The following is a 27,500-nucleotide window of genomic DNA, read 5'->3' on the forward strand; positions in this document are numbered from 1 at the left end:
TTTTCTCTCTATATATATTTTTTATGTGTTTGTCGTTTTTCCTCTTCGTTTCCCAGATGTATTTTATTTATTTTTTTTTGCCGTGATCGTCTTTTTATTTATGAACTTGTTTCTTTTGTCTATGAATGTTAGTTATTCCTTCCATTTCTCTCATCCTCTTCTCTGCTTTTGAACTCTACCTCCTGCCCTCTCTCCCTCCCTCCTTTCCTTCCTTCCTTCCTTCCTCTGTTCCTTCCTCTCCTCCTTCCCTCTCTCCCTTTCCAGCATTCCCACCACAACTCCTCGTAACCCCAGACGAGCCACACCCCTCGCCCGTCCAGCACGCACCCATCCACACCATCCCCATCACTCCCTACCATTCCCCCATCCCTCCACCCACCATTCTACCTACCACCAGCCATCCCAAACACTACCTTCACCTATTCCATATCCACCACGTCCCTCCTCTTCCCCCCCTCCTTCAGTCCCTCCAACTAACTCCCCACCACCACTACCATTACTTCGACTGCTACCTCGACCACCGCCTCACGCTCTCTCGCCCTTCGCCCCTTCGTTCACTACCTCCTGCTTCTTCCCTACCCTTCTACTAGACGACCACAGCCTCTCCTCCTCCTCCTCCTCCTCCTCCTCCTCCTCCTCCTCCTCCTCCTCCTCCTCCTCCTTGCCACCTGTAGTTTAACATCCTGCACGCTGACCCTCCCTGACCCAGTGTGATAGATCTACCTGGACCGAGGCAGCACGCTTTTTTACCAGCTTGCCTGAATTGAGGAGAAGGAGAGAGAGAGAGGAGCGAGAAGTAATTAGCGAGGTTTTCCCTGTCAGAGGAGAGCAATAGGGGGAGAGAGAGGGGTCATAGCCCTTAATACATGATAGTGTTTTTACAGAGAGCTTGAGACTTCATAATGAAGGGAGTGATGATTATGCACAACGAGAGAAGGAAAGCGAGAGGTGGAAGGTGATGGAGGCGGGGTGGGGCGCACTGCCGGGGCGAGAGGAAGGGAGAATTGGGGGAGAGAGGATCTGATGTGGGTATCTGATGAAAAACATTGCGTTGGATTAGTGTACATTGCCGTAAGGTATGATATTACAGTAGCTTGATTTTTTTTTTTTTTACGGTAACCAGCAAGAAAGATAAGAGTGATAAAAATATGCACTGATAAAAGGAAAATGTAGAAATGGAAGAATGAAGTGAAGAGAGAAAGAGGAAATTTGATAATTCCGTAAAAGTACAAAGATTCGAACGTAAAGTCATCATTTACATTTAAGGCATGAGAAGTGTTAACTGGAATAAGCGAAACCATGCAGGCATTTACACATTTGGCAACTTTGCTTATGGCTCCAGACTTGATAGTGAAAGGAAAGGAAGAGGAGGAAAAGAGAATAAGAAAAGGAAAAAAAGTATCTTAGAAAGGAAAAAAAGAAAGGCTTAGCAAGAACAAAAAATTAAGTGAGATGAATAGATAAAAGAGAGTGATGGAAAAAGAAATAGAGTGGAAAAAAAAACTCAAACCTTTTCTCAGTTAACACACACTCCTTGTGTGTGTGTCTTCTTCCTCTTCTTCCTGGTTCTGTTCGTCCTCTTCCTCTTCCCCAGGGCGGAACAAATACACAAGAGCCATTAGCAGGGAGCAGTTAGGAGGTGGGCGTCGCAGGCTGCTCAGCCCCATACGTAACACACGCTCGTAATCGCCCAAGTTTGCTAATCTGGTGCCTCTCAAGTGGGTACTGAGGAGGAGGCAGCCAGTTCACCCAAAACACCTCCAACAAGTATTAATAGTCCAACCTTCTCACTGCTTCTCCTGCTCCTCTTCCTGCTTTTGTTTTTTTTTCACTGTTCTCTCTTCTTTCTCCCTTGCTCCTCTCAAGTGGGTACTGAGGAGGAGGCAGCCAGTTCACCCAAAACACCTCCAACAAGTATTAATAGTCCAACCTTCTCACTGCTTCTCCTGCTGCTCTTCCTGCTTATGCTTCTGTTCACTGTTCTTCTCCCTTCTCTCTTTCTCTTCCTCTCTGTATTTTTGTCTCTTACTCACTCGTGGTCCTCCCCATTGAAACTTCAGCGAACTGTCTTTTTTTCTTCTTTCTTCATCATCTTCATCATCTTCTCTTTGTAACAGCCAGTTCTACGTAGCCGCCTCAGACTTGCTTTCTCGTAATCCTCCAAAACTTTACGCTCAAGTCGAAGTTATGCCAGATTTTCCACGAAGAGAAACTAACGAGCAGCAGCAGCAGAATAGATACGTACCTGGGTAAATGAATAGACAGACACGACAGGTATATATATAGATAGATACGTGGGGTGGGAGAATAGATGGTTTGTTAGAAGAATAGATAGTCAGTTAGTTGTGTTTTTTACTTACTTTTATTTATGTATTATTACTTTTATTATCACGTACCTCAGTAAATGAATAGATAAGCACTGCAAGTAGATAGATATGTGGGGTGGAAGATAAGAGGGTTTGTTAGAAGAATAGATAGTTTTTGGTTAGGTTTTTACTTACTTTTATTAATGTATTACTATTTTTATCATCATGGTTTGTAAGATCTTTTTTTTTTCTTTTTTTTCATTCTACACAGCCAGGAAATGAAAACACGACCTGGCCAGTGTTTCAGGTTAATTGTCGTCTTCTTACACCACATCCTCTATTTCCTCTGCTTCTCTTTTTCGTCATTTCACTCCTCTTCCCTTTCTGTTCGTCGTCCTTCTTCTCCTCCTTCTCCTTGACTAACTGCTTCACGAGTCCCTCTCCACACATAACGTTCCCGAATTGTTCTTGCAAGGGAGAGGAAAAGAGAGTACAGTCTTTTCCCTCTCGTATTCTTTCCTGCATCGTCATCTCTGATTGGTGAGGTTTATGATTGTTGTCGCTTTTTGTATTTTGATCATAGGAAGAGTAAAGGATATGGAAAGATGGATATTCGTATTGTGTGCATTGGGTTTTCCGTTTCCAGGTTGCAGGTGTTTGTATTTTTCAGGTAAACCCTCCTCTTTTCATCTTGTTTTCGAGTCTTTGTCTGTGAACGATATTGTGTCGCGCTGAAAGGTAGGAAGGAAAGAGACAAACACGTATCATATGTCTGTGCCTGTGTGTGTGTGTGTGTGTGTGTGTGTGTGTGTGTGTGTGTGTGTGTGTGTGTGTGTGTGTGTGTGTGTGTGTGTGTGTGTGTGTGTGTGTGTGTGTGTGTGTGTGTGTGTGTGTGAGTAGTGTGTACTGTTTTAAGGTAGTTATCCCCTCAAGGAAGTAAACGTACATTGTTCAGTACACTCTTTTTCAGGAAGTTTTAAAAGGCAGCATCACCTACATTCTACCCTCATATTTTTGGTGCATAATACATGAAGCACAGCGTTTGTAGTCCACTGGGAAAGGCATGACAAACACCCCTTCTGTGGGCGAGTGTTTTTAGTAGTTCCAGAGATAAATATAAGTCCGAGGTTCCTCCAGTGGCTTGAGGCTGTGATCCATAACCTCAACAGGTGTTAGGAGAGCAAGACGGAGGCGGGGGAAGGAGGGCAAGGAGGTGAAGCAGGTGAGGTAGGTTGTAAGGCTTCATGAATAAGGAACCAATAGCACCACCATGAAGGCACTATAGAATTACCACGCCTGTCACTACCAACAGCCCATCTCGCCCTCGGACTCGTTACAAAACACTAGTAAACCAGATGTAATGGTACGAGATCACACACTCCTCCCCCTTGCACCAACACCCTGCTATGGAAGTGGCCCTTAACCGTCGGTAAAACGCTATTCTGCCGCTCATATAAAGGATAGCACGTCTTAACTGCTCTCGTTAGGTATTCCAGTAGCTGCGAGCGATGGCTAAGCATTACAGCGCCTCGTAAAAACTCAGACACGGCCAGCTTTTACGGTTCATAAAACGCGACAAAGCTGTTTTCGTAGGTCACTATTTTAATGGAAACTTGCATAATTTGACGAGGTCGCGTGTTACGGGATGAAGCTGCCGACGAGACTCATGCACGCTACTTTTTAAACTTGTGATCGATTAAAGATTATCCAGAGTCCCCTTGTTATGTACCTGTGTATGTGTGTGTGTGTGTGTGTGTGTGTGTGTGTGTGTGTGTATGTGCGCATGTGTGTATCTTGATGCCGTGCCGTGCTGGTAGGGGCAAAGAAGCTATGCATTTTGTTACTGGAGATGGACTGAAATGATACAGATAGTTGTGTCTTCAGTATCCAGCTGTTGGCGTGAGGAAGAGAGAGTAGGAATACAAGTGAGAGGTCTTATTTACTCTCCCATTATAAGCATGTACCGGAAGCGGATTGTGTATGAAGTATTATAAACCGGCAATCCCAGAGTACAGGAAGGAAGGGAGCAGTTATCATGAAGTCCTCCCGGTAAACCATAACAAATGACATCATCGCCTCATTTTGCAACATTACATTCGTCTAAATAGAAGCATAAGACTGAATTTTAAAGTGCAATTTCCGTGTGCTTCAACAAACTACTCGTCACATCAGCAATTCCCAGCAATCTAAGTGGCCCGTGGAACACTTTGTCGGCAACGGCTTGTGTGTATTAATGTAGCATGTATTTTGACTTGTAGTGCAAAATAATACAGCGGCGTAACAGAAACTTTCTGCGTCGCAACCTGTGTCATCGCCCTCTGGGAATTACACGCCTCAGTACTCAAAGAGGATTACCTGCAGTGAAATTACCGTGAAAAAAGTGGCCGCAATATTACAGCATGATAGATCCAGTTCCCGTTCACCCGCATCCTCCTGCATGACCTGCGAGGCTCATATCCCGCACTCAGGTCTTCTGCTACGCGACCACTACCCTCCATCTTTCTCCTCCTCTTCTTCCTCTTCCCTGACCGACTCGGTGAGCGGTGGTGAGTGTAGTGGCTAAGGGCGGGCCTGCAGGGCTGCTTACCGGGGCCATAGGGATGTAGTGTGGGTGGAGACCATTGTGGAGAGAGCGCCGACGTGAACCTTTCGTGGAAATTCATATAAGAGATGCTGCTCTGGGCTGTAGGTCTTGTCAGAGAGAGAGAGAGAGAGAGAGAGAGAGAGAGAGAGAGAGAGAGAGAGAGAGAGAGAGAGAGAGAGAGAGGAGAGTCAAGCCTTGGTAATGAGTCGTGTTCTTTCTCTCCTGTCTTTCTTTTCATTCTTTTTCCAAGATATTGCGTCTTACCCTCGCAGCCTCGCCTGTCCTGTGAAAGAGGCACAAGGAGTCGACGCCGAGCCCTGCATGCTCAACTTTCTGCTCGTGATGGATACTTGGAGCGTGAGTTATGGCGGGTCGGGGGTGAGAATGGTTAAAAAATTCCACAGTAGCGGCGGCCTTATCGTGCAAGCTGGTAGCGGGGCGCGGTGAGCCAACAGTTGACTCCCGCCAGAGAAGTCCACGCGGAGCTAAGTCCGTTCAAGATTATAGTTAGTTATGCCGCAACTTGACGCGTAACTCTCTCTCTCTCTCTCTCTCTCTCTCTCTCTCTCTCTCTCTCTCTCTCTCTCTCTCTCTCTCTTTGCTCTGTTTGTGTGTGTGTGTGTGTGTGTGTGTGTGTGTGTGTGTGTGTGTGTGTGTGTGTGTGTGTGTGTGTGATGGAACCCTCAGTTACGGCCATGCATACACACACCTTCCCTCCGCTCCCCTTTACCCTGGACAACTAACTCGTTTCCCTTTCCCCCTCTTCCGGAACTCTCTAGGGATGCAAATATTTGTTTTGTTTCCATATAAATAGATGGAGCGGGAGAGGTAGTGTGCAAAATGTGTGTGTGTGTGTGTGTGTGTGTGTGTGTGTGTGTGTGTGTGTGTGTGTGTGTGTGTGTGTGTGTGTGTGTGTGTGTGTGTGTGTGTGTTTTAGCATGTCAGGTGTATATCTAGTGAACCGAGTCTGCATCGTCATCCCTAAGCATCAGAATATCAAGTCAGTTCACATCTGCCGCCAACAAGTGTCTGAGATCCGGAAGTCAGGAGGTCGCCAGGACACAAAACTCAGTCATGCATCAGAAACCACGACCTGAAGTGACCTGAAGTGCATTCGAACTTGTTACCCTCATCATTTCTTTCTCATGACAACAAAAAAACTAGTTGCAGGGAATCGAATTTGTTACCTACTCTTCCTCCAACTCATGCTCTTCATCCTCTTCCTGTTGTGAGCTCCCCAGGCCCAGCACAACACCTGCCGTCTGACCCAACGCTCCTCCCCTCCTCCCCTTAGCAAATGCCCGGCGGAGATTACCCTTTGCACCATTGATCTCGTCTGCCCATTGTACTGGTGGGAGTGTAGAGGAGTGCGCCCTATTCCTTCCCCTACTCCCCATCCTTCTCCACTCCCCTGCCCCTCTCTTCCCTGCCTATATAGCCTCCAGTCGCCACGTATGTGTGTGTATGTGTGTGTGCTTTTTTTATTATTGTTATTCAGATTCACAGGCATGAAGTTTAGTCATGCAGCGCCTGCCCCCTCTCTGCCTCCAGTGCCTGAGTATTGCCTCTCTTTTTCCAGGTTGGTACTGCCGCTCGCCGCTGCCTCACTCACTGCTGGTTCGGTAAGGAAAAAAAGACTTTAGTTCGGGTGTACAAAAACGGGGGTAGCAGAGACAGAGAGAGAGAGAGAGAGAGAGAGAGAGAGAGAGAGAGAGAGAGAGAGAGAGAGAGAGAGAGAGAGAGAGAGAGAGAGAGAGAGAGAGAGAGAGAGAGAGAGAGAGAGAGAGAGGTCATCCTCCCTTCGTGCCGAGTTGGTCCAGGAGGAATACATACATATGTTAACATGTATATATGTGTAGGTATATGTTTGAATGTATGTATGTATGTATGTATGTATGCAAGAGAAGGGGTGCGCCTTCGACTCGAAGTGTGTGTGTGTGTGTGTGTGTGTGTGTGTGTGTGTGTGTGTGTGTGTGTGTGTTTCATTTTATAGATGTGTGACTACTTAATCTTGTTTGCAATGAAGATACACTCACTTTTTGTTCACAATAATGATTACAAGTATCTTTTTACGAGAGAGAGAGAGAGAGAGAGAGAGAGAGAGAGAGAGAGAGAGAGAGAGAGAGAGAGATGAAATGGCCTACGATGAAGTAAATCTTGCATCATCGCTCACTCTACTCATTTATTCCGCCCCTCGTTCCTCTCCATTCCTCTCCTGCTTCTGCCTCCAGCTGCTACTTTTTATATTGCCTTTCGTCCTCCTCTCCTTTCCTCTCTTCCTCCTTCCCTTGGGCATAGCAAGATGTAGTTGATCACTGTCTGCCTTCTTGTATGCGGACTGTCCATCTCCTCCTCCTCCCCCTCCTCCTTCTCCTCCTCCTCCTCCTCCTCCTCCTCCTCCTCCTCCTCCTCCTCCTCCTCCTCCTCCTCCTCCTCCTCCTCCTCCTCCTCCTCCTCCTCCTCCTCCTCCTCCTACAGTGCGAGGAGTAAAAGTGTTATTAATTATGCGACCTTTTCTTGTGTGTTTTCTTGTATGAAATAGATTCGTTGCTTTGCTAGAATATTAGTTTGTACATGAACTGTCAAATTGATGTATTGTTAATATATTTGTTCTTGTTTGTTCATGTTTTATTTAAGTGTATGTGAAGATTGGATGTCGGTGGTGTCTTGTGCTGTGATTCTTTCCCGGCTACGTATATTATTCTTTGTTTTTTTTAGTTGTTATTATTTTCTTATGTTAGTTTTTTTCCGATTCCTCCCCGCATTTTCTTACTATGAATAAAGTCATTTACACACACCTAATTCATTATAGTCTATCCCATCCCGTGCACTATTTTTTTTTTTCTTTTTTACTCTGGGGTAGCGATGGACACACGATGATGAATACTTCCAATTAAAGACACTTGTTGCCTATGAATACGTAGTTACCTCTGAAAACAAGGCGATAAGTCAAGTAGCGGGACGCGCCAAAGACAGACAACCGGGGATCTAACAAAACCCTCCGAACTGTATTGTGCATCGAGCCAGCCACACGCACCGCACGTAAACCTATTCACATTCACTGTTGTTAGGCCTACACCTGCTCCCTCGGCCGCTGTCCCCAGGTGGCCGCTCACACACACAGGTAATTGCGTTCACTTTGCCTCTCTCTCTCTCTCTCTCTCTCTCTCTCTCTCTCTCTCTCTCTCTCTCTCTCTCTCTCTCTCTCTCTCTCTCTCTCTCTCTCTCTCTCTCTCTCTCTCTCTCTCTCTCTCTCTCGTGTATTGAAACATTTGCTCTATTACTTAAAATCTGCTTTGTTTTCTTTTCCTCTCAAACTATCTTACCTGACTCCTTCTTCCTTCCAGTAGACCCGCACGCCCCCTCCCACTTCCTCTTTCTCATGTGAACTTATTTTATTTTATTGCATGTATTGAAACATTTGCAGATCTGCTGGTATTAAATTTTAATAATTAAAAGTCTGCATTTGATTTTATTATTCTTATAATCTATTAAAACATTTTTTTTAGCAGATGACTTCACGCCCCCCTTGAATTCTCTTTACGCCTCCCTAGCTCAGTTTGGGAACCACTCTAGAAAATTGCATCTCTCTCTGTTAGATAGTAGTCGCATATTAAAATATTTGCAATGCTGATATTATTATTACTTAAAATCTACTTTTTTTTCTTTTTCCCTTGAATGAAGAGAAAAATACTTCCAAACCATACCAGCCAATCACACACACACACACACACATCCCTCGAGGTGACAAGACAACGAGAACAGCATAATTTGGGGTGTGAAGGTGAGGGAGGTGGTGAACTGCTGAAATGACGAAAGACATGGACCGGAGCAGGAGGGTCTAAGAGTGGCGGGTGGATAGGGCAGGGGCGGTGTCCAGGGGCAGGCCTCCCGACGCCCGCATGTAGCAGTGATGGAAACAATTCACATCATTACCGCTAAATGGCCATCACGAAGCCTGCGACCTCGGTAGCCTTTTGTTTCTTGAAGGTGACTGATCAGGCCCTTCATCATCCCCCTCCTCTCACTCCCACCCCTCTCAGCTCCGAGCCACCCATGTACTCTCTCTCTCTCTCTCTCTCTCTCTCTCTCTCTCTCTCTCTCTCTCTCGCTTATTTCATACTTCAAATCAAAATAACAGTTTTACGTAATTTTCATTCATTGTTGTAACTTGCCGCTGAACTTTGAAATACGAACGAATGAACTGGTGGAATGATAGACGGATACTTAGATGAGGTAAAGTGAGCAGAAACCAAAACAGAAAACGATAAATCATTGGAAATCAATAAGTAGAGTAATGTAATAGTGACTGGCGTTGCTCCTTGAAATCTGTAACAATCAGGAACGCAGTGTAGGTGATACACAAACACGTAGGCGAGGCAAAGTGAGTTAAAACAAAACGGAAAAAGAAAAGCCAGTGGGAGTCAAGAAGTAATCCTATCTGGCCCCGAAAAAGAGAGACCAGTTGGGTAATATTTATCTCCCGCTGTGAAATATTTCTCCTTTTCCGCCGCCACTGGCATGCATGATTAAGCTCCGGCCTCCCCTCTCTCTCTCTCTCTCTCTCTCTCTCTCTCTCTCTCTCTCTCTCTCTCTCTCTCTCGCCCACGCCCTCCCTGACCCTCCCTGATCCTCCCTGACCCCTTCCCCACCGCCATCCATCCCACGCTCTGCCACACCAACCCATCTCATTCCCCACTATGTAGCCTACACTCTCACGTATACCTATTCCTCCTTCCACCTTTCACCCATACTCTCCTCCCTCTCATTTATACGCTTCTCCCTCTCATCCACACCCACTCGCATCCCTTTCACCACTCCTCTCCACTCACGCACACCTTTCCACACCCTCTCATACGCACACCCTTTACCTATTCCCCCATGAACCCACCCCGCACTTTTACATCGTCCGCTACTCACCCTCACTCATCCTAACCCCACCTCTACCTCCCCCTACTCCGCCTCCTCCGCCTTCGCCTCCGCCTCCGCCGCCGCGCCCATCCAGCCGTGACTTCATAAGGTGCAGGTCAAGTGGGTCTCCTTCCCCGCCACTTTCCTCGCTTCACTCGACACGTAAACACTTTTGCTACGGTCCATTAGCTTTAAATGCGCGGCAGGAATTGGGAGGTTAAAATAATAGAAATATTAATCACCGTCAATTGACATTTTATACTAAGCTTTCCGTTAATCTTGCCTAACGTCGAATTTTGCTAAGGGGTTGAAAAAAAAAAAAGTATTTAATTAATAGGTTTACTAAGGTGTGGAAAGTTGAAAGGATAGAAGGGTTGAATAGTGAGTGAAATATGTAAGTTTGTGGGAAGTTTAGTTAGTTCTTTGTGATAAAATAGTGATGCCGGGATAATGAAAGGAATTAAAGGTGAGATCTTGAACCGTGACCTGATTACGCCTTTGTAATTTAGTATATTAACAGTTGTAGTAGTAGTGGTGGTGGTGGTTCTAGTGGTGGTGGTTTTGGTGGTGGTGATGGTGATGATGTGAGTGGTTGTAATAGTGGTAACAGTAATAATGTCTTGTACCAGCAGCAGCAGCAGCAGCAGCAGCATAGCCATTTCAACACTATTATTCTTTTTACTTTCTCTCATTAATATTAGCGCCAAGGTAAAGAGAGAAAGAGAAAGAGAGACAAAGAGAAAAAAAATCCCTCTTCTGTTTTTTACATTACTAGCATTCTTCAGTATCCCGCAGAGAAGAGAAAAGGAGATTGAGTCGGAGCAGAAGCAGCGGTGGCGATGGCGGTGGTACTGGTGGTGATGGTAACTGTAAGGAGAAGAAAAATCTTATTATCTAGCAATCAAATTAGACAGAAAAGTTACCCCTTAACTTTGCACTGTAATTATGGTCCCTTTTCACGGCGATCACCCTTTCTGAATGGGAATCAAGGGGCCACACGGACACACGAAGATAAAGGGTGTGACTGGGTGCCCAACAGTCCCTGGTAGAGGTGTCACGTGTGGATGGGGCGGGGTAGGGATGTGTGGGTAGAGGCTCAGGAAGTGTGGGTTGGTGGGTGTGGTTATGATGTGAGAGAGAGAGAGAGAGAGAGAGAGAGAGAGAGAGAGAGAGAGAGTTGATAAGTAAGTAGGTGCTAAACACACAATAAGTGGCAGCTTCATAAATCGTAAATGTCATCATAAACACACACCAATTACTACCACTCGGGCACCGGCGCACGCGTCTCTGATCACAGGCAACCCTCGATACGTTTGTACATTGGAACTCATTTATCTCCTTCACTCGCACGCCACTTGTAATTTCACTCGTTAATTGATCGCCTTGATAATCTTCCCCATCTTGCTTCTTCATCAGGAGCTTCTGACCTGAGTACTATCTCTAACAGTACCAAGTGACTCTGAATTGTTTTAACCTTTTCCTTCAGAACAAGAGAGAGAAAGAGAGTCAGTCAGTTTTTATTCGCTTTGCTTACCACGGGTCAATCTTTATTTGTTGGGCCATACTCGTGTTTGTTCCTTGTTTGTTTAGCTCAGTTAGATGGGTTAGGGAGTCGGAAAAGACCTCGAAGTGGTTTTTTTTTTTCTTTTCTTTTTTGAGGAGTTATAGTATACATAGAAAGACGATGGGAGACGATGGATGGTACAGGAGGAAGAGAGGCAGGGAGGGAGGGTGAGGAAGACAGACGGCAAAGTACTTAAGATTCTGTTCAGGGCACGAGGAAGGGTTAACTGTCGGCCTATACAGGTGTTCAGCTAGGTGAAAAAAATATGAAAGTTGTTGACCCAGTGGTGATGTTTGCTGGTGCTGCTTTTTAGGCGAGAGTAGTAATGGTGGTGGTGGTTATGTTAGTAGTAGTTGTAGTAGTAGTAATAGTAGTAGCAGTGGTGATAGTAGAGGTAGTTGTGGTGGGGGTACAGTTGTAATAGTAATGTTAGTTTTCACTGTTGGTAGTGGTGTTACTATCAGTTGAGATGAAATGATTAAGGGTGTTGATATTAATGGTGAAATATGATGGCAAAAATGATAGTGTACATTGTTAGGTAAGGCTAGGAATGGCAGAGAGTGGAGCTGTTGTCATGGTAGGAACATTAATGGCACCAGTATATTAGCATTGGCAATAGTGGAGAGTGTGTGTGTGTGTGTGTGTGTGTGTGTGTGTGTGTGTGTGTGTGTGTGTGTGTGTGTGTGTGTGTGTGTGTGTGTGTGTGTGTGTGTGTGTGTGTGTGTGTGTGTGTGTGTGTGTGTGTTTGGGTCGCTATGGTAACACATTGTTGATAACTCGTGACCTGAAAAGTGGCGGCGTAACTTTCCCTTAACTTGTCAGGTCGACTAACTCAGTCCCGGAACTCAATAAGCCTCATTTTATTTAATCTTCGAAGTCTTGCTGCTTTACTTTCTACGGATTTAGTTCAATTTCGACCAATATTAGATTTTTTCCTCAGCGCGTCGTGGCGGAGGGCAACAACTATATTATTACAGGTTCGCTTATTATCTCCACATGGGCGAGGGAGAGGACGCTAAAAAACTCCCCAACATGACGACGCCGATCAATCATTTCAATCACTTCTCTTCGTTCCTCCCCTTTCCGCACTTTCTCCCTCGCTGGTATACACTCCCTCCTGCTCCTCATCCTCCTCCTCCTTTTGTTCCCTCATGTAAACGTGCGTAGACCTTCACCCGAGCACTCAAACGCCGCGGGATGCTGAGAGGGGCTGCTGGATACCCTTCTTCGTTGCCTAATACACGGAGGGGCGGCGGAGTAAGGCAGGGCACGACAAGGCAGGGCAGTGAACGGCGCTTCGAGGTCAGGATTGGTCTGGGGTCACGCCTCATGCCTCACGCCTCACTGTGACCAATTCCTAAACGGGATCAAATTACGAGAACCAGACACGTGACTCCATGTTTTTTCTCCCTTTTTTTCAACCGTCCAAGTCATTCCCTATTTTTTTTTTTTTTTTTTTTTTTACTTTCTACCTTCCAGAATGTTATTAAGGTTTATATGAAATGTATAGTCGCTCGCTGTGCTTACTATAATTACGGCTTTGTCTTGCGTGAGTTAAAAAATGGCTTCTCTAATTACACCTTTTGCGCAGCCCGTCCCTTCTTTCATCTGTGCTAATTGCGGGTTCTCCCTCGCGTCCGGGAAGATTGAGATCCTTCCTCTGAGGTGTTGACGAAACCTTCCGAGACTTATTATTTTATTCCGTGTTGAGAGAAGACACGGTGACAGGTGAGGGCGACCATGGAGGAGGAGGAGGAGGAGGAGGAGGAGGAGGAGGAGGAGGAGGAGGAGGAGGAGGAGGAGGAGGAGGAAAGGAAAGGAAAGAGAGAGAAGAGAAGAGAGATCAGGCGTGTCTTATTGTTCTGCCTGGAGTTGAGGATTTATCTGTATTTGTTCTCATTTTGTAACGCAACACAATTCTCGGTCAACCGCCTCCTCTTCCTCCTCCATCTCTCACTCCTCCTCCTCCTCCTCCTCCTCCTCCTCCTCCTCCTCCTCCTCCTCCTCCTCCTCCTCCTCCTCCTCTTCCTCCTCCTTCTCCTCCTCCTCCTCCTCCTCCTCCTCCCAAGGTCTTTCAACTCGACAAAGATGAATGTGTCACTCGTGTTTAATGTTATATCTCGCATTTTCTCTCTTTCTTCACCTGTTCCTGCCCTTGATTAAATTGCAGGCGTCGCAGGTGAGCGCATTGGCCCCGCGAGTCACAGGTAAAAGGAATGGAAGTGATGTTATGGAAGCGACCCATTTATTCATTACGATTTTATGACTCGTATCGAACTTCTGTCATGCAAGTAATTGTGTCCATTTGCATGATTTCCTGTTCCTATTCCTCCTACTTCTTCTCTTGCTCCTACCTTCCTTCCATTCCTGTCTCTCCTTCTTTCCCGTTTCTCTCTATATATTGCTTTGCTTTCCCTTCCCCTTCTTGTACTACTCCATTTTCGTCATCTCTCCATTTGTTTTCCTTCTTTTTCCTGTTCCTCTCCATTTACTCTTCCCTCTCTTATCTCCTATCTCTTTCCTCGCTCCTCTCCTGTTTTCCTCTCCTTTCTCGTGCTTTTTTTTCTGTCCCTTCCTCTCCGCTTGCCACTGAACTGTTAGGGCAAAGCATGGTTCAGATTGAAAGGAGGAGAGAAAATGTGTGTGTGTGTGTGTGTGTGTGTGTGTGTGTGTGTGTGTGTGTGTGTGTGTGTGTGTGTGTGTGTGTGTGTGTGTGTGTGTGTAATGGATAGAGATGGAAGTAAATGTACGAATAGAGAGGAGAGAAGGGCGAAGTATTTACTACAGTACTAAGTGGTACCAGGTGGCAGGAACAGCAGAAGGTGGCCCAGAAGTAGTAGCAGCAGCAGGAAAGGCCGCAGCGTGACGAAGAGTGACCGCAATAAGCTGCAGAAAAACTAGTCCTCGACCGCACTTTTTTTTTTTTCCTTTTTTTTTTTCATCCACGTCCCTCAATCCGGTGGCTCACTGGTTGTAGGTTTTGTTTCCCCTTCGTGTGTGGATCAAAAGTCTGTTGTGGCGGCGGCGTGTGGATGTGGGAGGGATGGAGTCAATGTGTTATCTGTTCATCTCACGTGTGTGTGTGTGTGTGTGTGTGTGTGTGTGTGTGTGTGTGTGTGTGTGTGTGTGTGTGTGTGTGTGTGTGTGTGTGTGTGTGTGTGTGTGTGTGTGTGTGTGTGTGTATGTGTGTTTTGTGTAACTGTGCGTGATTGATTGACTCTCAGGCTGGAGGAAAGAAACGACGAAAATTGAAGAGAGAGAGAGAGAGAGAGAGAGAGAGAGAGAGAGAGAGAGAGAGAGAGGGAGAGAGGGAGGGAGAAGAGAGCGCGGTACAAAACTTGTTGAAAATCTTAATTTATATCATGTGCTAAGTTAAAAATAGTAAAAAAAAAAAAGCACACACACTCATCATCGTGTTTATAAATGAAACATAACAAAACTATTTACTGCGTCGTGTCAGAATTAATAACCGTGATAGTGCTGCGTAAGAGTGCAGAAAAATATAACCTAATATCATAATAGTCGAAAATTATGATGTGGGAGTGAGGACGAAAGAGACGAAAAGTGGACAATTATTTAGGAGCCGTGAATACGTAATGAGTGGTGAGGCGCCTTCATGACCGGCCCCTCATCTGCACCACTCTCCGCCCCACGTGTGCCACCGCCCCGAGCCACGCACACCTGGACAGCCTCACGCCTCCGCCCTCCACCCCCGCGGGATTCCGGCAGGGGAAGAAGCAGGGTGTCGAGGGAAGGGAGGAGGCGAGCACAGATTATAATAATTTCACTCTCGCCTGCCGGAGGTCACACCGAAGACCAGACCAGTCCAGCATGTTTACAGTTTCAAGGTTATCCTCTTCTCTTCTTCCTTATTCGTTTTTTTTATTTTTTATTTCTTTAATCGTCAAATTTCTTTTCCTTTGCCCTTCGTATGTATAGGATACACTTACTCGCTTCTTCTCTGTCTTCTTTTCCTCCTCCTCCTGATTGTCTTCTTCCTCTTCTTCACCCCTTCATTTGACCCATAGCAATGTCTCCAGCTGACCCTCTCCATCTTTCCTAACATCCCTCCATGCCTCCCTTCATCTCTGCATCTATTATTCCCTCCCTCCTTTCCTCCTTCCCTCCCTCCAGTGCACGACCACCCCCTCTCCACCGATACCTCATCTTAAATCCCTTCGGAATATATTACGCTGAGAAATAAAACGCAAGAAGCAAGTCCTCTTATTAGTTCGTTTTCTTCTTCTTCTTCTTCTTCTTCTTCTTCTTCTTCTTCTTCTTTTTCTTCTTCTTTTCCTTCTTCTTCTTGCTCTCCTCCTCCTCCTTCTTTTCCTTCCTTTTCCTGTTGACGTTTCATGATGACGGTCGAATCGGCGGGGAACAAAAAGCATCGTCAGTAGGGAGATGAAGCTTGAATTTTGTCCAGAATTCTTGGACCAATATCAACACGGGCATTTTTTTTTATTTATTATTTGAAGAAAGTCATGAGAATTTCGTCCTCTTAAGGTGTTGTTGACATGAAATCCATCGGGAAGAAATTTAGGAAAAAACTGACGGAAGCTGAATTTTGTGTTGCGATTTGGAAAACTTAAGAGAAAAACATTTATCTATCCTGGAATGAGATGAACAGATGGCAGTGATTAGTGATGCAATATTCTCGGTGACACACGATGGTTGAATGGTTTACCAGTTCATTAGTGTTCATTTTCTCATATAATAGAAACACTAGCGAAGAGAACCATTAACCCCTTGAGTACCATAACGCGTTTCCACATTCATTCACCTTACTATTTTACGATTTTACACAGCTTCAGAAATTCACGTGGGAAATTAAAATAGTGAATACTCTGGACATCAATCTTCTGACCTCCATAGACCGTTCATAATGTAGGTAAAATTATCTAATGGTACCCAAACTCACGGTAAAAATGCGTCCCAGTACTGAAGGGGTTAAAAAAGACTAAATAAAAGTGCCTGTCTCTATACAATAAAAAAAAAGGATTAAAGATTTCGAGACCCCTTGAAAATAGGAGGATTGTTAGTCATCCCTGTAATAAAGTGTACATGGAAGATGGAGGAAAAAAATATAAGGAAACCCCGCGAAGGAAATAAGGTGGTGAGGTTCCCAGGCCATCCCCCAAGTCGTTCCCAGTCCACACCTTAAAACAAGATTTGAGGTTAGGCTTGGCTGGTGCTCACTCAACCGCGTCGCTATGAATCTGGGATGCGTATTCCTTTTTTAAACTCACCTCTCTCTCTCTCTCTCTCTCTCTCTCTCTCTCTCTCTCTCTCTCTCTCTCTCTCTCTCTCTCTCTCTCTCTCTCTCTCATGGTTCTTTGACTTTCATTTACATACAAATATTCACTGACTGACAGACCACTTACTAAGGACTTGTACCTAGTATGAGTAATTTTTTGGTAGTGTAGCCATACGTAACTCTCTCTCTCTCTCTCTCTCTCTCTCTCTCTCTCTCTCTCTCTCTTTCTCTCTGGTAACACTCGAAGGCGAGATTACAAGCGAGAGGAGCCCTGCCGTCAATTAAAGGCGTTCCGGGCGGCGTTGTAGAGCGTCGAGAGGCATGAAGATAAAACGGGGCACTGCTATGCTATGGGTGAATGGCTGCCCGCGGGGGACGTACGAGAGAGAGAGAGAGAGAGAGAGAGAGAGAGAGAGAGAGAGAGAGAGAGAGAGAGAGAGAGCATGTTTGTCTCTAATTTCATCTCTCATTTTATCATCACCCACAAAATTATCATATCTACAACACAAGCACCATCACCACCAGCACCACAATCACAACACATTCTCGCACTACCACCAAAAAAAACTTAAATACCATCATACATTTCCATCTTCAGTCTGCTTACTATTTAGTGATTTTATACGGCTTCAGAAACTCGTGTGAGGGATTAGTAAAGACTGTGGCCATTAATCTTCTGACCTCCATAGACTTTTCCTAATGTCGATTATATGGTCTAATTGCACACAAATCTCAAGGTAAATATGTCCCAGTATTGAAGGGGTTAAATACACGCTTCTATAACACACGTAAAATTATTTAATGACGTTTTGCTTGATGGAATGAAGAGGAAGACGGACGGCAGCTGAGATGAGGTGAAGTGAGGTGAGATCGAGAGTACAGAGGACGCAATCATCAGCTGCGTTTAAGCTCATAATTAGGGAATGGAGGATGGCGGTTGCGGTGGGGCTGGCTGGTCGTGGCTGTCAGGGAGAGTAATGGCCCACGGCGGAGTACTCTCTTGCCCGCCGCTACGCGCACTGGTTCGTGAATGCAGGGTAGTTATTGCATGAAGCTAAGTAACCTTTTCTCGGCCTCTCATTATGTGTTTTACTTTCCTTGTGTTGTCTCTATACCATAAATACTTTGAAGGCAGCACCGTCGTGGCCAAAAGTCAGTAACCTTTCTGCATTCACCCCAGCTGTGTATGTTATGCTTTCTTTATTCTCTCAGTCAACCTCAAGTCCTCTGGTCTGATAACTCTAGTGACAAAGTGATGTTTTATGGATATTAGTGTCTAAATGTTAATGTGCCTTTCTCTCTCTCTCTCTCTCTCTCTCTCTCTCTCTCTCTCTCTCTCTCTCTCTCTCTCTCTCTCTCTCTCTCTCTCTCTCTCTCTCTCTCTCTCTCTCTCTCTCTCTCTCTTCTCTCGTCATGTAGGCGAATCTTGAATATTTTTATTGTTATATTCTTGCGTGTGGGGAAAGTTTTTGCTCTCTCGGTTCTTTACTGTTGATCATTTTCTTCATTTTCTCTTGCGCGCTGCAGGAAACCTTTGCTCTTTTTTGCAGTGTGCTTTCGTATCTTCTTTTAATACTTCCTTATCACTTGTAAGAAGAGAGAACGTTTTTGCTGTCTTCACTTCATCTGTTATTTTATGGTCGTGTGTATGAAAGAGTTTTCGTTCTTTTATATGTGCGTGTGTGTGTGTGTGTGTGTGTGTGTGTGTGTGTGTGTGTGTGTGTATGTGTGTGTGTGTGTGTTTTTGTGTGTTTTAGTATTAGCATTTTTTTAATATCCTACTTCTTTCTTTAATTAGTATACGAGTTTTTTGCTATTTCTACTGATTTTCCTCCTCCTCCTCCTCCTCCTCCTCCTCCTCCTCCTCCTCCTCCTCCTCCTCCCTCAGCTACTAATACTACTTCTACTTTATTCTTGATGGTCAGCACAATGGTAATGGCGGTGGTGGTGATAATGGTAGTGTTGGTGGTGATGGTGGTGGTGGTAGTGTTGCTTGTAGACATCAAACAAACTCGAGTAAAATCACGTCTTTCATGTACTTATAAAAACAAAAGAAAAACCGCAGAGTATTTCTTTCCACATCACTTATTTCCTTCAGCTTTTCCTACTTCCGTGTATATAATGTTTCCACTGCTCTCTTCAGTTCTTTCTCTTCTCACACAGCATAAGATTTCTATTTCCCCGGATTTTTGTTTCCATTTTCCTTTTTCGAGACAGCTGCCTTTTTAGTCTTCCGTGACCTGTCCTTATCAAGCTGTTTCCCCACCTTTGCATTATTTGTCCTCTGTCATAAACGAATATTTCACGAGCATATCTGAAATAACTCTCTCTCTCTCTCTCTCTCTCTCTCTCTCTCTCTCTCTCTCTCTCTCTCTCTCTCTCTCTCTCTCTCTCTCTCTCTCTCTCTCTCTCTCTCTCTCTCTCTCTCTCTCTCTCTCTCTCTCTCTCTCTCTCTCTCTCTCTCTCTCTCTTTCTTATCCATCTGTCTATCTGCATATCTAACTGTCCATGTCCTTAAATAGAAACAGAGGCCAGTGGTGTGTTGTCTCTCTCGTTGTCACTCCATCTCCATTTCATCGTATAGCGAAGTATTTATGTACCTGTCTGTGTCTCTGTCCATTATAATGTCCATTAACACAATACGCTTCCTTATACTCTCTCTCTCTCTCTCTCTCTCTCTCTCTCTCTCTCTCTCTCTCTCTCTCTCTCTCTCTCTCTCTCTCTCTCTCTCTCTCTCTCTCTCTCTCATTGCATTATTAACTCAAAACGATGACACGAAACAGTGAAATGGTAGTGGAAGTAGTATTTATGTTATCATTAGTACAGAGACTGCCACGTGTAGGCCTGACACCTTGCAGTATCTGTTTTTTTTACCCATATTTCATTTATCTATTCCTACAACTCGCTATCCACCTTCTACCCACCCAGCTGTTATATTTCTCGCATTCCCCCTATGTTCTCGTGTGCCTGTGTTCCATTTCTCTATCCGCCCAGCTGTGTTTCCGCCTAAAGCGAAGACGCACCTCAATAGACTCATCTTCCCACGATCCATCACGCCAGCAGCAGCGGCAAATAAATCAGGTACTCCGTCGCTTCTCACGCAAATCACTCCACGCGGAAATAGAGTCCCCATACGTCTTATTGAATTGCTGGTCCGGTCGTCGATGGACTGTGATTATTGTTATTTTCCATTGGAGTGTCATGCGTCTCCCCGAGGTGGTCTGCTGGTGCTGGTGGTAGTAGTGGTGGTGGTGGTGGTGGTGGTTAGAAATATACTTGTACTTTATTAATGTCTTATTGTGAGTGCTTTCGAGAGAGAGAGAGAGAGAGAGAGAGAGAGAGAGAGAGAGAGAGAGAGAGAGAGAGAGAGAGAGAATGTGTGTGTGTGTGTGTGTGTGTGTGTGTGTGTGTGTGTGTGTGTGTGTGTGTGTGTGTTAAGAAGATAAACAGATACACAGATAGACAAACAGGCCCTTAGAATAATAACCTTCCCATATGAACATTCCTTTAACTTCATCAGAGACTGTCATGTAACCTGTCGCTGTACGTTCTTAATTTCAGTATCCTCCATTATCTACACGTGCATCATGTTATCCACTTCTCTACTGACTTTTGTAATGTCACTCTATTTAGTATTCATTCCCTCTGGATTGTGATCGGAGGTGTTTGTGGTGATAGCAGTGACAGTGGTAAGAGAAGAGTGTGTAGTCCTAGGGAGCAGTGGGTGGAAGGGACAAAGGAGGGAGGATGTAGGAAGTGGACAAAAGAGGGGAAGGGGAGAGGTGAGGAGAGAGAGAGAGAATGATGCAATGTCAGGTGTTTAGAAGTCATGAGGGGAATATGAGGTTATGGTTGACATAGACACACACACACACACACACACACACACACACACACACACACACACACACACACACACACACACACACACACACACACACACACACACACACACACACACACACACACACACACACACACACACACACCACCCTATTTACATCTTTTCCTCCTTTTTTTATCCCTCTTCTTCCCCCTTCTCCTCTTCCTCCTCCTCTTTAAATATAATACCAACAGATACACACACACACACACACACACACACACACACACACACACACACACACACACACACACACACACACAAAGTAATGAAATGGTACAAATGGACAAAAGTTATCAATACTGAGTTTCCCATTAAGGCTGCAGCACTGGAGGAGACTTGCACTGGCAGACTCAAGGCTCGTCGTATAAGAATAACTCTGACGATACACGGTCACGCTGCCCTGAGGAAGAGAAGGAAGAAAGAGAAAGAAAAAAAAAAGAATGAGGAAGGAAGAGGAAAAGAATATAAAAAGTAGGAGAGTAGGAAGGATGATACGGGGGACAGTAAAACAGGTTACCTCATACACACACACACACACACACACACACACACACACACACACACACACACACACAAACGAGCACGTGCATGTATCATCATTAGGCAATAAAGCGACGGACAGCTGGGGGCGGCTTCGGTTCATTAGTTCAACCTGAAGGTGAGACCCTGTAGGGGGAACTGCAATTCCTTCCCCACCTTCCTCCTCCTCCTCCTCCTCCTCCTCCTCCTCCTCCTCCTCCTCCTCTTCCCGTTGTTTTTGACACCACACCTGTCCTTACAAGATGAAGTGTAATTTGATATAAGGAAAATATGTTCCTACTCTCTCTCTCTCTCTCTCTCTCTCTCTCTCTCTCTCTCTCTCTCTCTCTCTCTCTCTCTCTCTCTCTCTCTCTCTCTCTCTCTCTCTCTCTCTCTCTCTCTCTCTCTCTCTCTCTCTCTCTCTCTCTCTCTCTCTCTCTCTCATGTTCGTCTGTCTGTCTACCTATAGAAAGTAACAAAATACAACCGTGATGTCCTCAGCAAGAACCATTTCAAATCAAGTGTAGCAAGGAAAGAACCGGCATACATACAAGTTCTTTTTTTCCTTTCACCTTTTCTTACCAATTTTCCATCACCGTATAAAAAATGCATTCAGCAAGCGAAGTCCCCCCCCGACCCTGCGGCTGAAGGTTGGAACTGCTCGCTGGCAGAAACAAGTGGGGTAGCAGGTGGGGTGAAAAGAGATGGTGATGGGTGTGTGGGAGGGAGGGAGGGAGGAAGTGGGATGTTGCTGGGTGGCGAGGATAAGGCGTGGGGTGTCTCGGGGTGCTTAGGAATGCTGAGGGTGTCCTGTGGGTGCCTGTGCTACGGGTGGCTGGCGTGGGTGGGTGGGTGTCGTGGGTGGCAGAGTGTGGCATCTTGGAACAATGTACCTGTGTATTTCTTTGTATAAAAACTAATTGGCCTTTTTCTTCCACGTGTATGTACAAAAAAAAGGTTATAAAACGATGTACACACACACACACACACACACACACACACACACACACACACACACACACACACACACACACACACACACACACACACACACACACACACACACACACACACACACACACACACACTAAAGATAACAAGTTTTTCTCCGTTATTAAGACCTGTTACACGGAATAAATGTTTACCAATCAATCTTTTGTCAAGGTTAGGAGTGGAACTAACTGTATCCATTATGTTTAACTTCAGTGCTCAGAATCAGCGAGGCAGGTAATTATACTTTTGTTCTCCTCTTACCGTAGAAAAGTGTCAGACTCGAGTTAGAAGAGATAAAGAAGGTGATCGTGTGGGTGTTTCTCCGTAAGAAGTAGGATCAAGTTCTTAATAATCCTGACTACTCTGATACGAGATATTTTAGTGCTTAAGCAAACGCATTAGATATCAAAGAATAAAAAAGAATAGCTGGAAGGCAAGTCGTGTATAGCATAACACAAGCATTTTATCGTGACGTGAAAAAAAAAATTGTTCGTCGCGTGATGTATGATGAAACATAGGAAAAAGGTTTGAAACAGGAAATATATAAATAAGCAAGTCTCGGAGTGGTAACAAAGATAAGAATTGCATAAAAGGCTCTAAAAGTTAAAAATCATAAGCTATCCAACAATCCCCAGAGGCTGAGATGTACAAAGGATTCAGGATTATAAAAGAAAATATCTCCAGGACCTTTAGAGAGAGAGAGAGAGAGAGAGAGAGAGAGAGAGAGAGAGAGAGAGAGAGAGAGACCCCGGAGGTTCACGGTGGAGGGCCAGGAAGGGAGTGAAAACAATGCAACCACGGAGAATAGGAGACGTGATGGTCCTTGCAAGTGGCACACACACACACACACACACACACACACACACACACACACACACACACACACACACACACACATGAAGACAAAAAAATATTATATATAGTGAGGTGGTGCAGCGGATGAAGGCAATTGTGAAGGAGGCGTGTGGTCCGGTTACAACACAAGGCAGGTGTGTGTGTGTGTGTGTGTGTGTGTGTGTGTGTGTGTGTGTGTGTGTGTGTGTGTGTGTGGACCGACAGCAGAGAGAGAGAGAGAGAGAGAGAGAGAGAGAGAGAGAGAGAGAGAGAGAGAGAGAGGGAGAGATGGAGAGGAAGAGGAAGAGAGAGGATGGGTGATTAGGTGACTGCTACTGCTTTTGCCACCTCCTTCCCTCCACACACACACACACACACACACACACACACACACACACACACACACACACACACCCGACCGTCTCACCTGAGTTTCGGGAGAGGAGGCGCCGCTAACCTGAGGACTCACCTTGATGGTCGGTGATGCGGAGAGGCGGTGGTGGTGTTGGTGCTGGTGGCGGCGGTGGGTGGCTGGCGAGGGAAGCTGTGAATTGTGGGTGATTGGCGGAGGCTTGTGCGCTAAGTGGCGGCAAGGTGTTTAGTGGTGCTGATGTTTTTGTGTGAGTGGGAGTGAGTCAGAGTGAGTAGTGATGCTTGTACGTGTGTGAGGAAGCGAGAGATGATGCGGGTGTATCTTACGTCCTGTTAGTTGCGGCGGGTATAATAAACATGCTTAGAAAACAACAGGCTTTGAGTTAATAAAAGAGCGTACGTATGTAATAGACTTCACTAGAGAAATATGTGCAAGTAAAAGCTTGAAAATATGAGAAAGAATTGCAACAGGAGTGCCGAGAGAAGATTAATGCCTTTGTAAGATTATTTTATGTTGCGTCTCATAATTTTTGTTGTCTTTTTATATTATGGCTATTTTTTATTTAAGTCAGAAAGCAAGAGAGGGAGATGAAAAATAAACCGGAGGAGGAGGATGAGAGTTTTCTAGAACTGATGAAAGACAGGAAGCAGGAGACAGGCAAGGATTACAATGTTGTGCGGAGCTACCTCGACACACACACACACACACACACACACACACACACACACACACACACACACACACACACACACACACACACACACACACACACACACACACACACACACGCATGCACGCACACTGCGTAGTGTAGTGGTTACCACGCTCGACTCACAATCGAGAGGGCCGGGTTCGAGTCCCGGAAAGTGGCAAGGAAAATGGGCAAGCCTCTTAATGTGTGGCCTCTGATCACCTAGCAGTAAATATGCACGGGAAGTAACTCGAGGGGTTGTGGCCTCGCTTTCCCGGTGTGTGAAGTGTGTTGTGGTCTCAGTCCTACCCGAAGATCAGTCTATGAGCTCTGAGCTCGCTCCGTAATGGGGAAGACTGGCTGGGTGACCAGCAGACGACCGAGGTGAATTACACACACACACACACACACACACACACACACACACACACACACACACGCTATAAGCAAGTCCTCTATATAGTCTTACCTCGTGAACCGGTACCGGGACTAGGAGACGCCCTGGCTTAGAGAAATAATCCTAACGTAAGAGAAAAAATAGACGAATTCAATTAAGACTGCTGCGAAGAGCAACAAAGACGAGCACAGGGATGAGCAGGAAATATGGCAACGCAAAAGGAGATAAGGAGAGCCATTACTTGGAGGAACTAGCGGTGTGACAGATTAACAGGAACCGGAGCAGTTGTTTGTGGCCGCGGCGGTTTGCACTACGAAGACAGATGATCCGGTGAGGAAAAGTGGAAAACAGAAGCCGAGGATTTATGCCTGGAAAATGATGACTGAGCTGCAGGCTCACTAGAAAAAGGTTTGGACCTCAAGTGATTTCTTTTTTTCAGTGTTTTCAAGTGATCGGCGTGTCCGACTTGTTTCTCCCTCCTCCTGTCTGCTTGTCACTATTATGGACGGCTTGTTTGGCTGCCTGTCTGCCTGCCTGCCTGTCTGTCCACCTGTCTGCCAGCCTGTCTGCCCGTCTGTCTACCTGCCCGTCCACTACCTGTGTACACCTATGGACTTGGTTTACGTGTGGACTTTTTCACGGTTTGTTTATATTTCCAGCCTGTGTTTGTGTGCAGGAAATTCATGGTCAAATATGTAAGAATCAGCGAGGGTGATGACCTTGACCTCGGGGATTGGACAGGAAGCGTGACCTTGGACGTGGATCACTGTACCTGGACGTCCCTTCGTGCTGTGCCCTCCATGGCCCCATTAAAGCGAGGAGGTTCCTTGATAATGGGACTTTATTACCAGTCTTCCTTCATAAATGGTTGAAGGGAAGCTGGCCTTTCTAATTAGGGATAACTTGTGTGTTTGGTTCCAAGTAGGAGAGCCAACACCTACTGGGCGCTAGAGGCTTTCAGGTGCTCGAATTAAGGACAGGACGCTTGGGACAGATGTGGAGGCTGGGCTGGTGTGAGGCAGCGAGGCGTGTGTCAATAGGCAGCTACTTCAAGTACTTTCTTTCTCCTTTGTAGAGGCAAGGAAACGGAAGAAAGCTGGTAAAAAACGAGAAGAAAGAGACTTAAAGGACATCATGAAGAGGAAACAAATGAAAATGCACGAAAAGAAGAAAGGAAACGAAGGAAAACAAAAGAGACGAAGGAAACTAAATTAAGTAAAAGGGTAAAGGAAGAGAAAAAGACATAAGATGGAGAGGAGGAGAAAGTAAGAGCAAAGAATGATGGAAGCAAGAAACACTATAATGAGACAATGTGAGGAAGAAACAATGAAATATCACCAAGAGAGAGAGAGAGAAAGAAATGAGAAAATGAAGGAAGAATGGAGGAAGAGAAAGAAGGAACAAACACGGGGACAGGTGGCGCGTGACAGGAAGAAGGAAGAAGACACGGAGCAGAGAAACATGGACACACACACACACACACACACACACACACACACACACACACAGAGAGAGAGAGAGAGAGAGAAGAGAAACAAGTACATACTACAATCTCTCTCTCTCTCTCTCTCTCTCTCTCTCTCTCTCTCTCTCTCTCCAAAGCCACACAAATGTCATTTCCTGTGGAGGCCTCCTGGTAGACTGCACCACCACCACCACCACCACAACTACCACAACAACAGCAATCCCTCACCGCCGCAGCCTCCGTCACATCCTCCCCCGCTACTAACCACTACCACCGCTACCAACACCACCACCACCACCACCACCACCACCACCACCACCACTCATGCAAATATCGCAAATATGATAGACACTCGGTTTAAAATAAATATATGTAACCCACACCATGAAAAGAAATTGAGGAGAAAGAAAGTGGCGGGAAAACAGAGAAGAAGGAAGAACATGAGTAAGAGGAGGAGGAGGAGGAGGAGGAGCTTCAGGGAAAACAAATAGTAGACACAGGGAAAGAATTACATTGGACGAGAAGAAAGGAGGAAAGAGGAATGGTAAAAAAATAAGAAATAAAAGTTAAAAGAAATAAAAACAAGAATAAAAGCAATAAAGAAGTAAAATATAAGGAGGTGAAGAAAAGAAAGAAAAGATAAAAGAGCGTACGAAAGTGGTATACAAGATGAAGCAAAAACGGAATGAGGAAATAAGAAAAAGAAAATTTACCACTGTAAAAGAAACAAGACGAAAAGAAGAAAGAGGAAGAGGAAGAAAAGAAATATCAAGAAATCCTTCATAAAAACAAATAGGAAAAAAAAGATAATAAGTGAATATAAAGAAAAGTAACAAATGAAGCAAAAATTAGGAGTAACAAAAGAAGAAGGAAGAAAGGAGAAAGATACCCAAAAATGAAACAATGCTATGCTCTAGAAGTAAAATGAAGGAAAGAGAGGAAAGAGAAGGAAAATAACGAATAAGAAGCATAAGAAATTAAAATAGATCAAAATAATGAAGCTCCAAAGATGTAAAAACAGGAATGAAAAAAAAGAAAAAATGGAAGAGGAAAATGGGGAAAAGAAGATAAACAAAAGGAAGAACAGAAGAAGGATAAAGAGGAGGAGGAGGAGGAGGAAGAGGAGGAGACAATCAGGAGAAACGAGGTAGGCCGGTGCGAGGCAGAAGGGGCCTTCAGAACACGCTGAGAAAGGAACCAGAGGCAGGTGTTGTTAATTTAAGGGAACTTGAGGGACCTTTGTGGCCACGTGACCTTCAAGAGAGAGAGGGAGAGAGAGGGGGAGAGGGAGAGTAGGGTGCGACTCTCCCTTACGACAGACAGAGGTGAGCAGTACACAACCACATCCTCTGTATCGATTAATAGTGTTAGAGTGCGTGTGTTGTGTTGTGTTTTGTTGTGTTGGGGTCTTTAGGTTCCTTTAATGGAGTGAGAGAGAGAGAGAGAGAGAGACAGTTGGTCATGCAAATATGAATACATACACCCGTAAATATCACTTAAGTAAATAGAAAATGATATCCAAGTAATTATATTAAAAAATAAAGAAATAGAAAATAAGAATAAATAATAAGAATAATGATAGAAAAATAAGAAAAATGACAACTACAGGATCAACAACATGACAAAAAAAAAAAGAAAAAAGTTTAGTATGCTCAGACACACAAAGGTTGAAGTTAAACCCTTAGAACCCCAACAATGATATATATTAAATAGTAACAAT

The 27,500-nt window shown here is 45.0% G+C and overlaps 1 protein-coding gene across 3 annotated transcripts in view; it reads left to right on the forward strand.

Moving 5' to 3' along the window:
• Positions 1-27,500, forward strand: part of LOC123517520 — a 328,170-nt gene that overhangs the window by 134,215 nt on the left and 166,455 nt on the right. The window lies entirely within an intron of this gene.

This window comes from Portunus trituberculatus, chromosome 42 (genome assembly GCF_017591435.1).
Source record: "Portunus trituberculatus isolate SZX2019 chromosome 42, ASM1759143v1, whole genome shotgun sequence".
Taxonomy (NCBI): Eukaryota; Metazoa; Arthropoda; class Malacostraca; order Decapoda; family Portunidae; genus Portunus; species Portunus trituberculatus.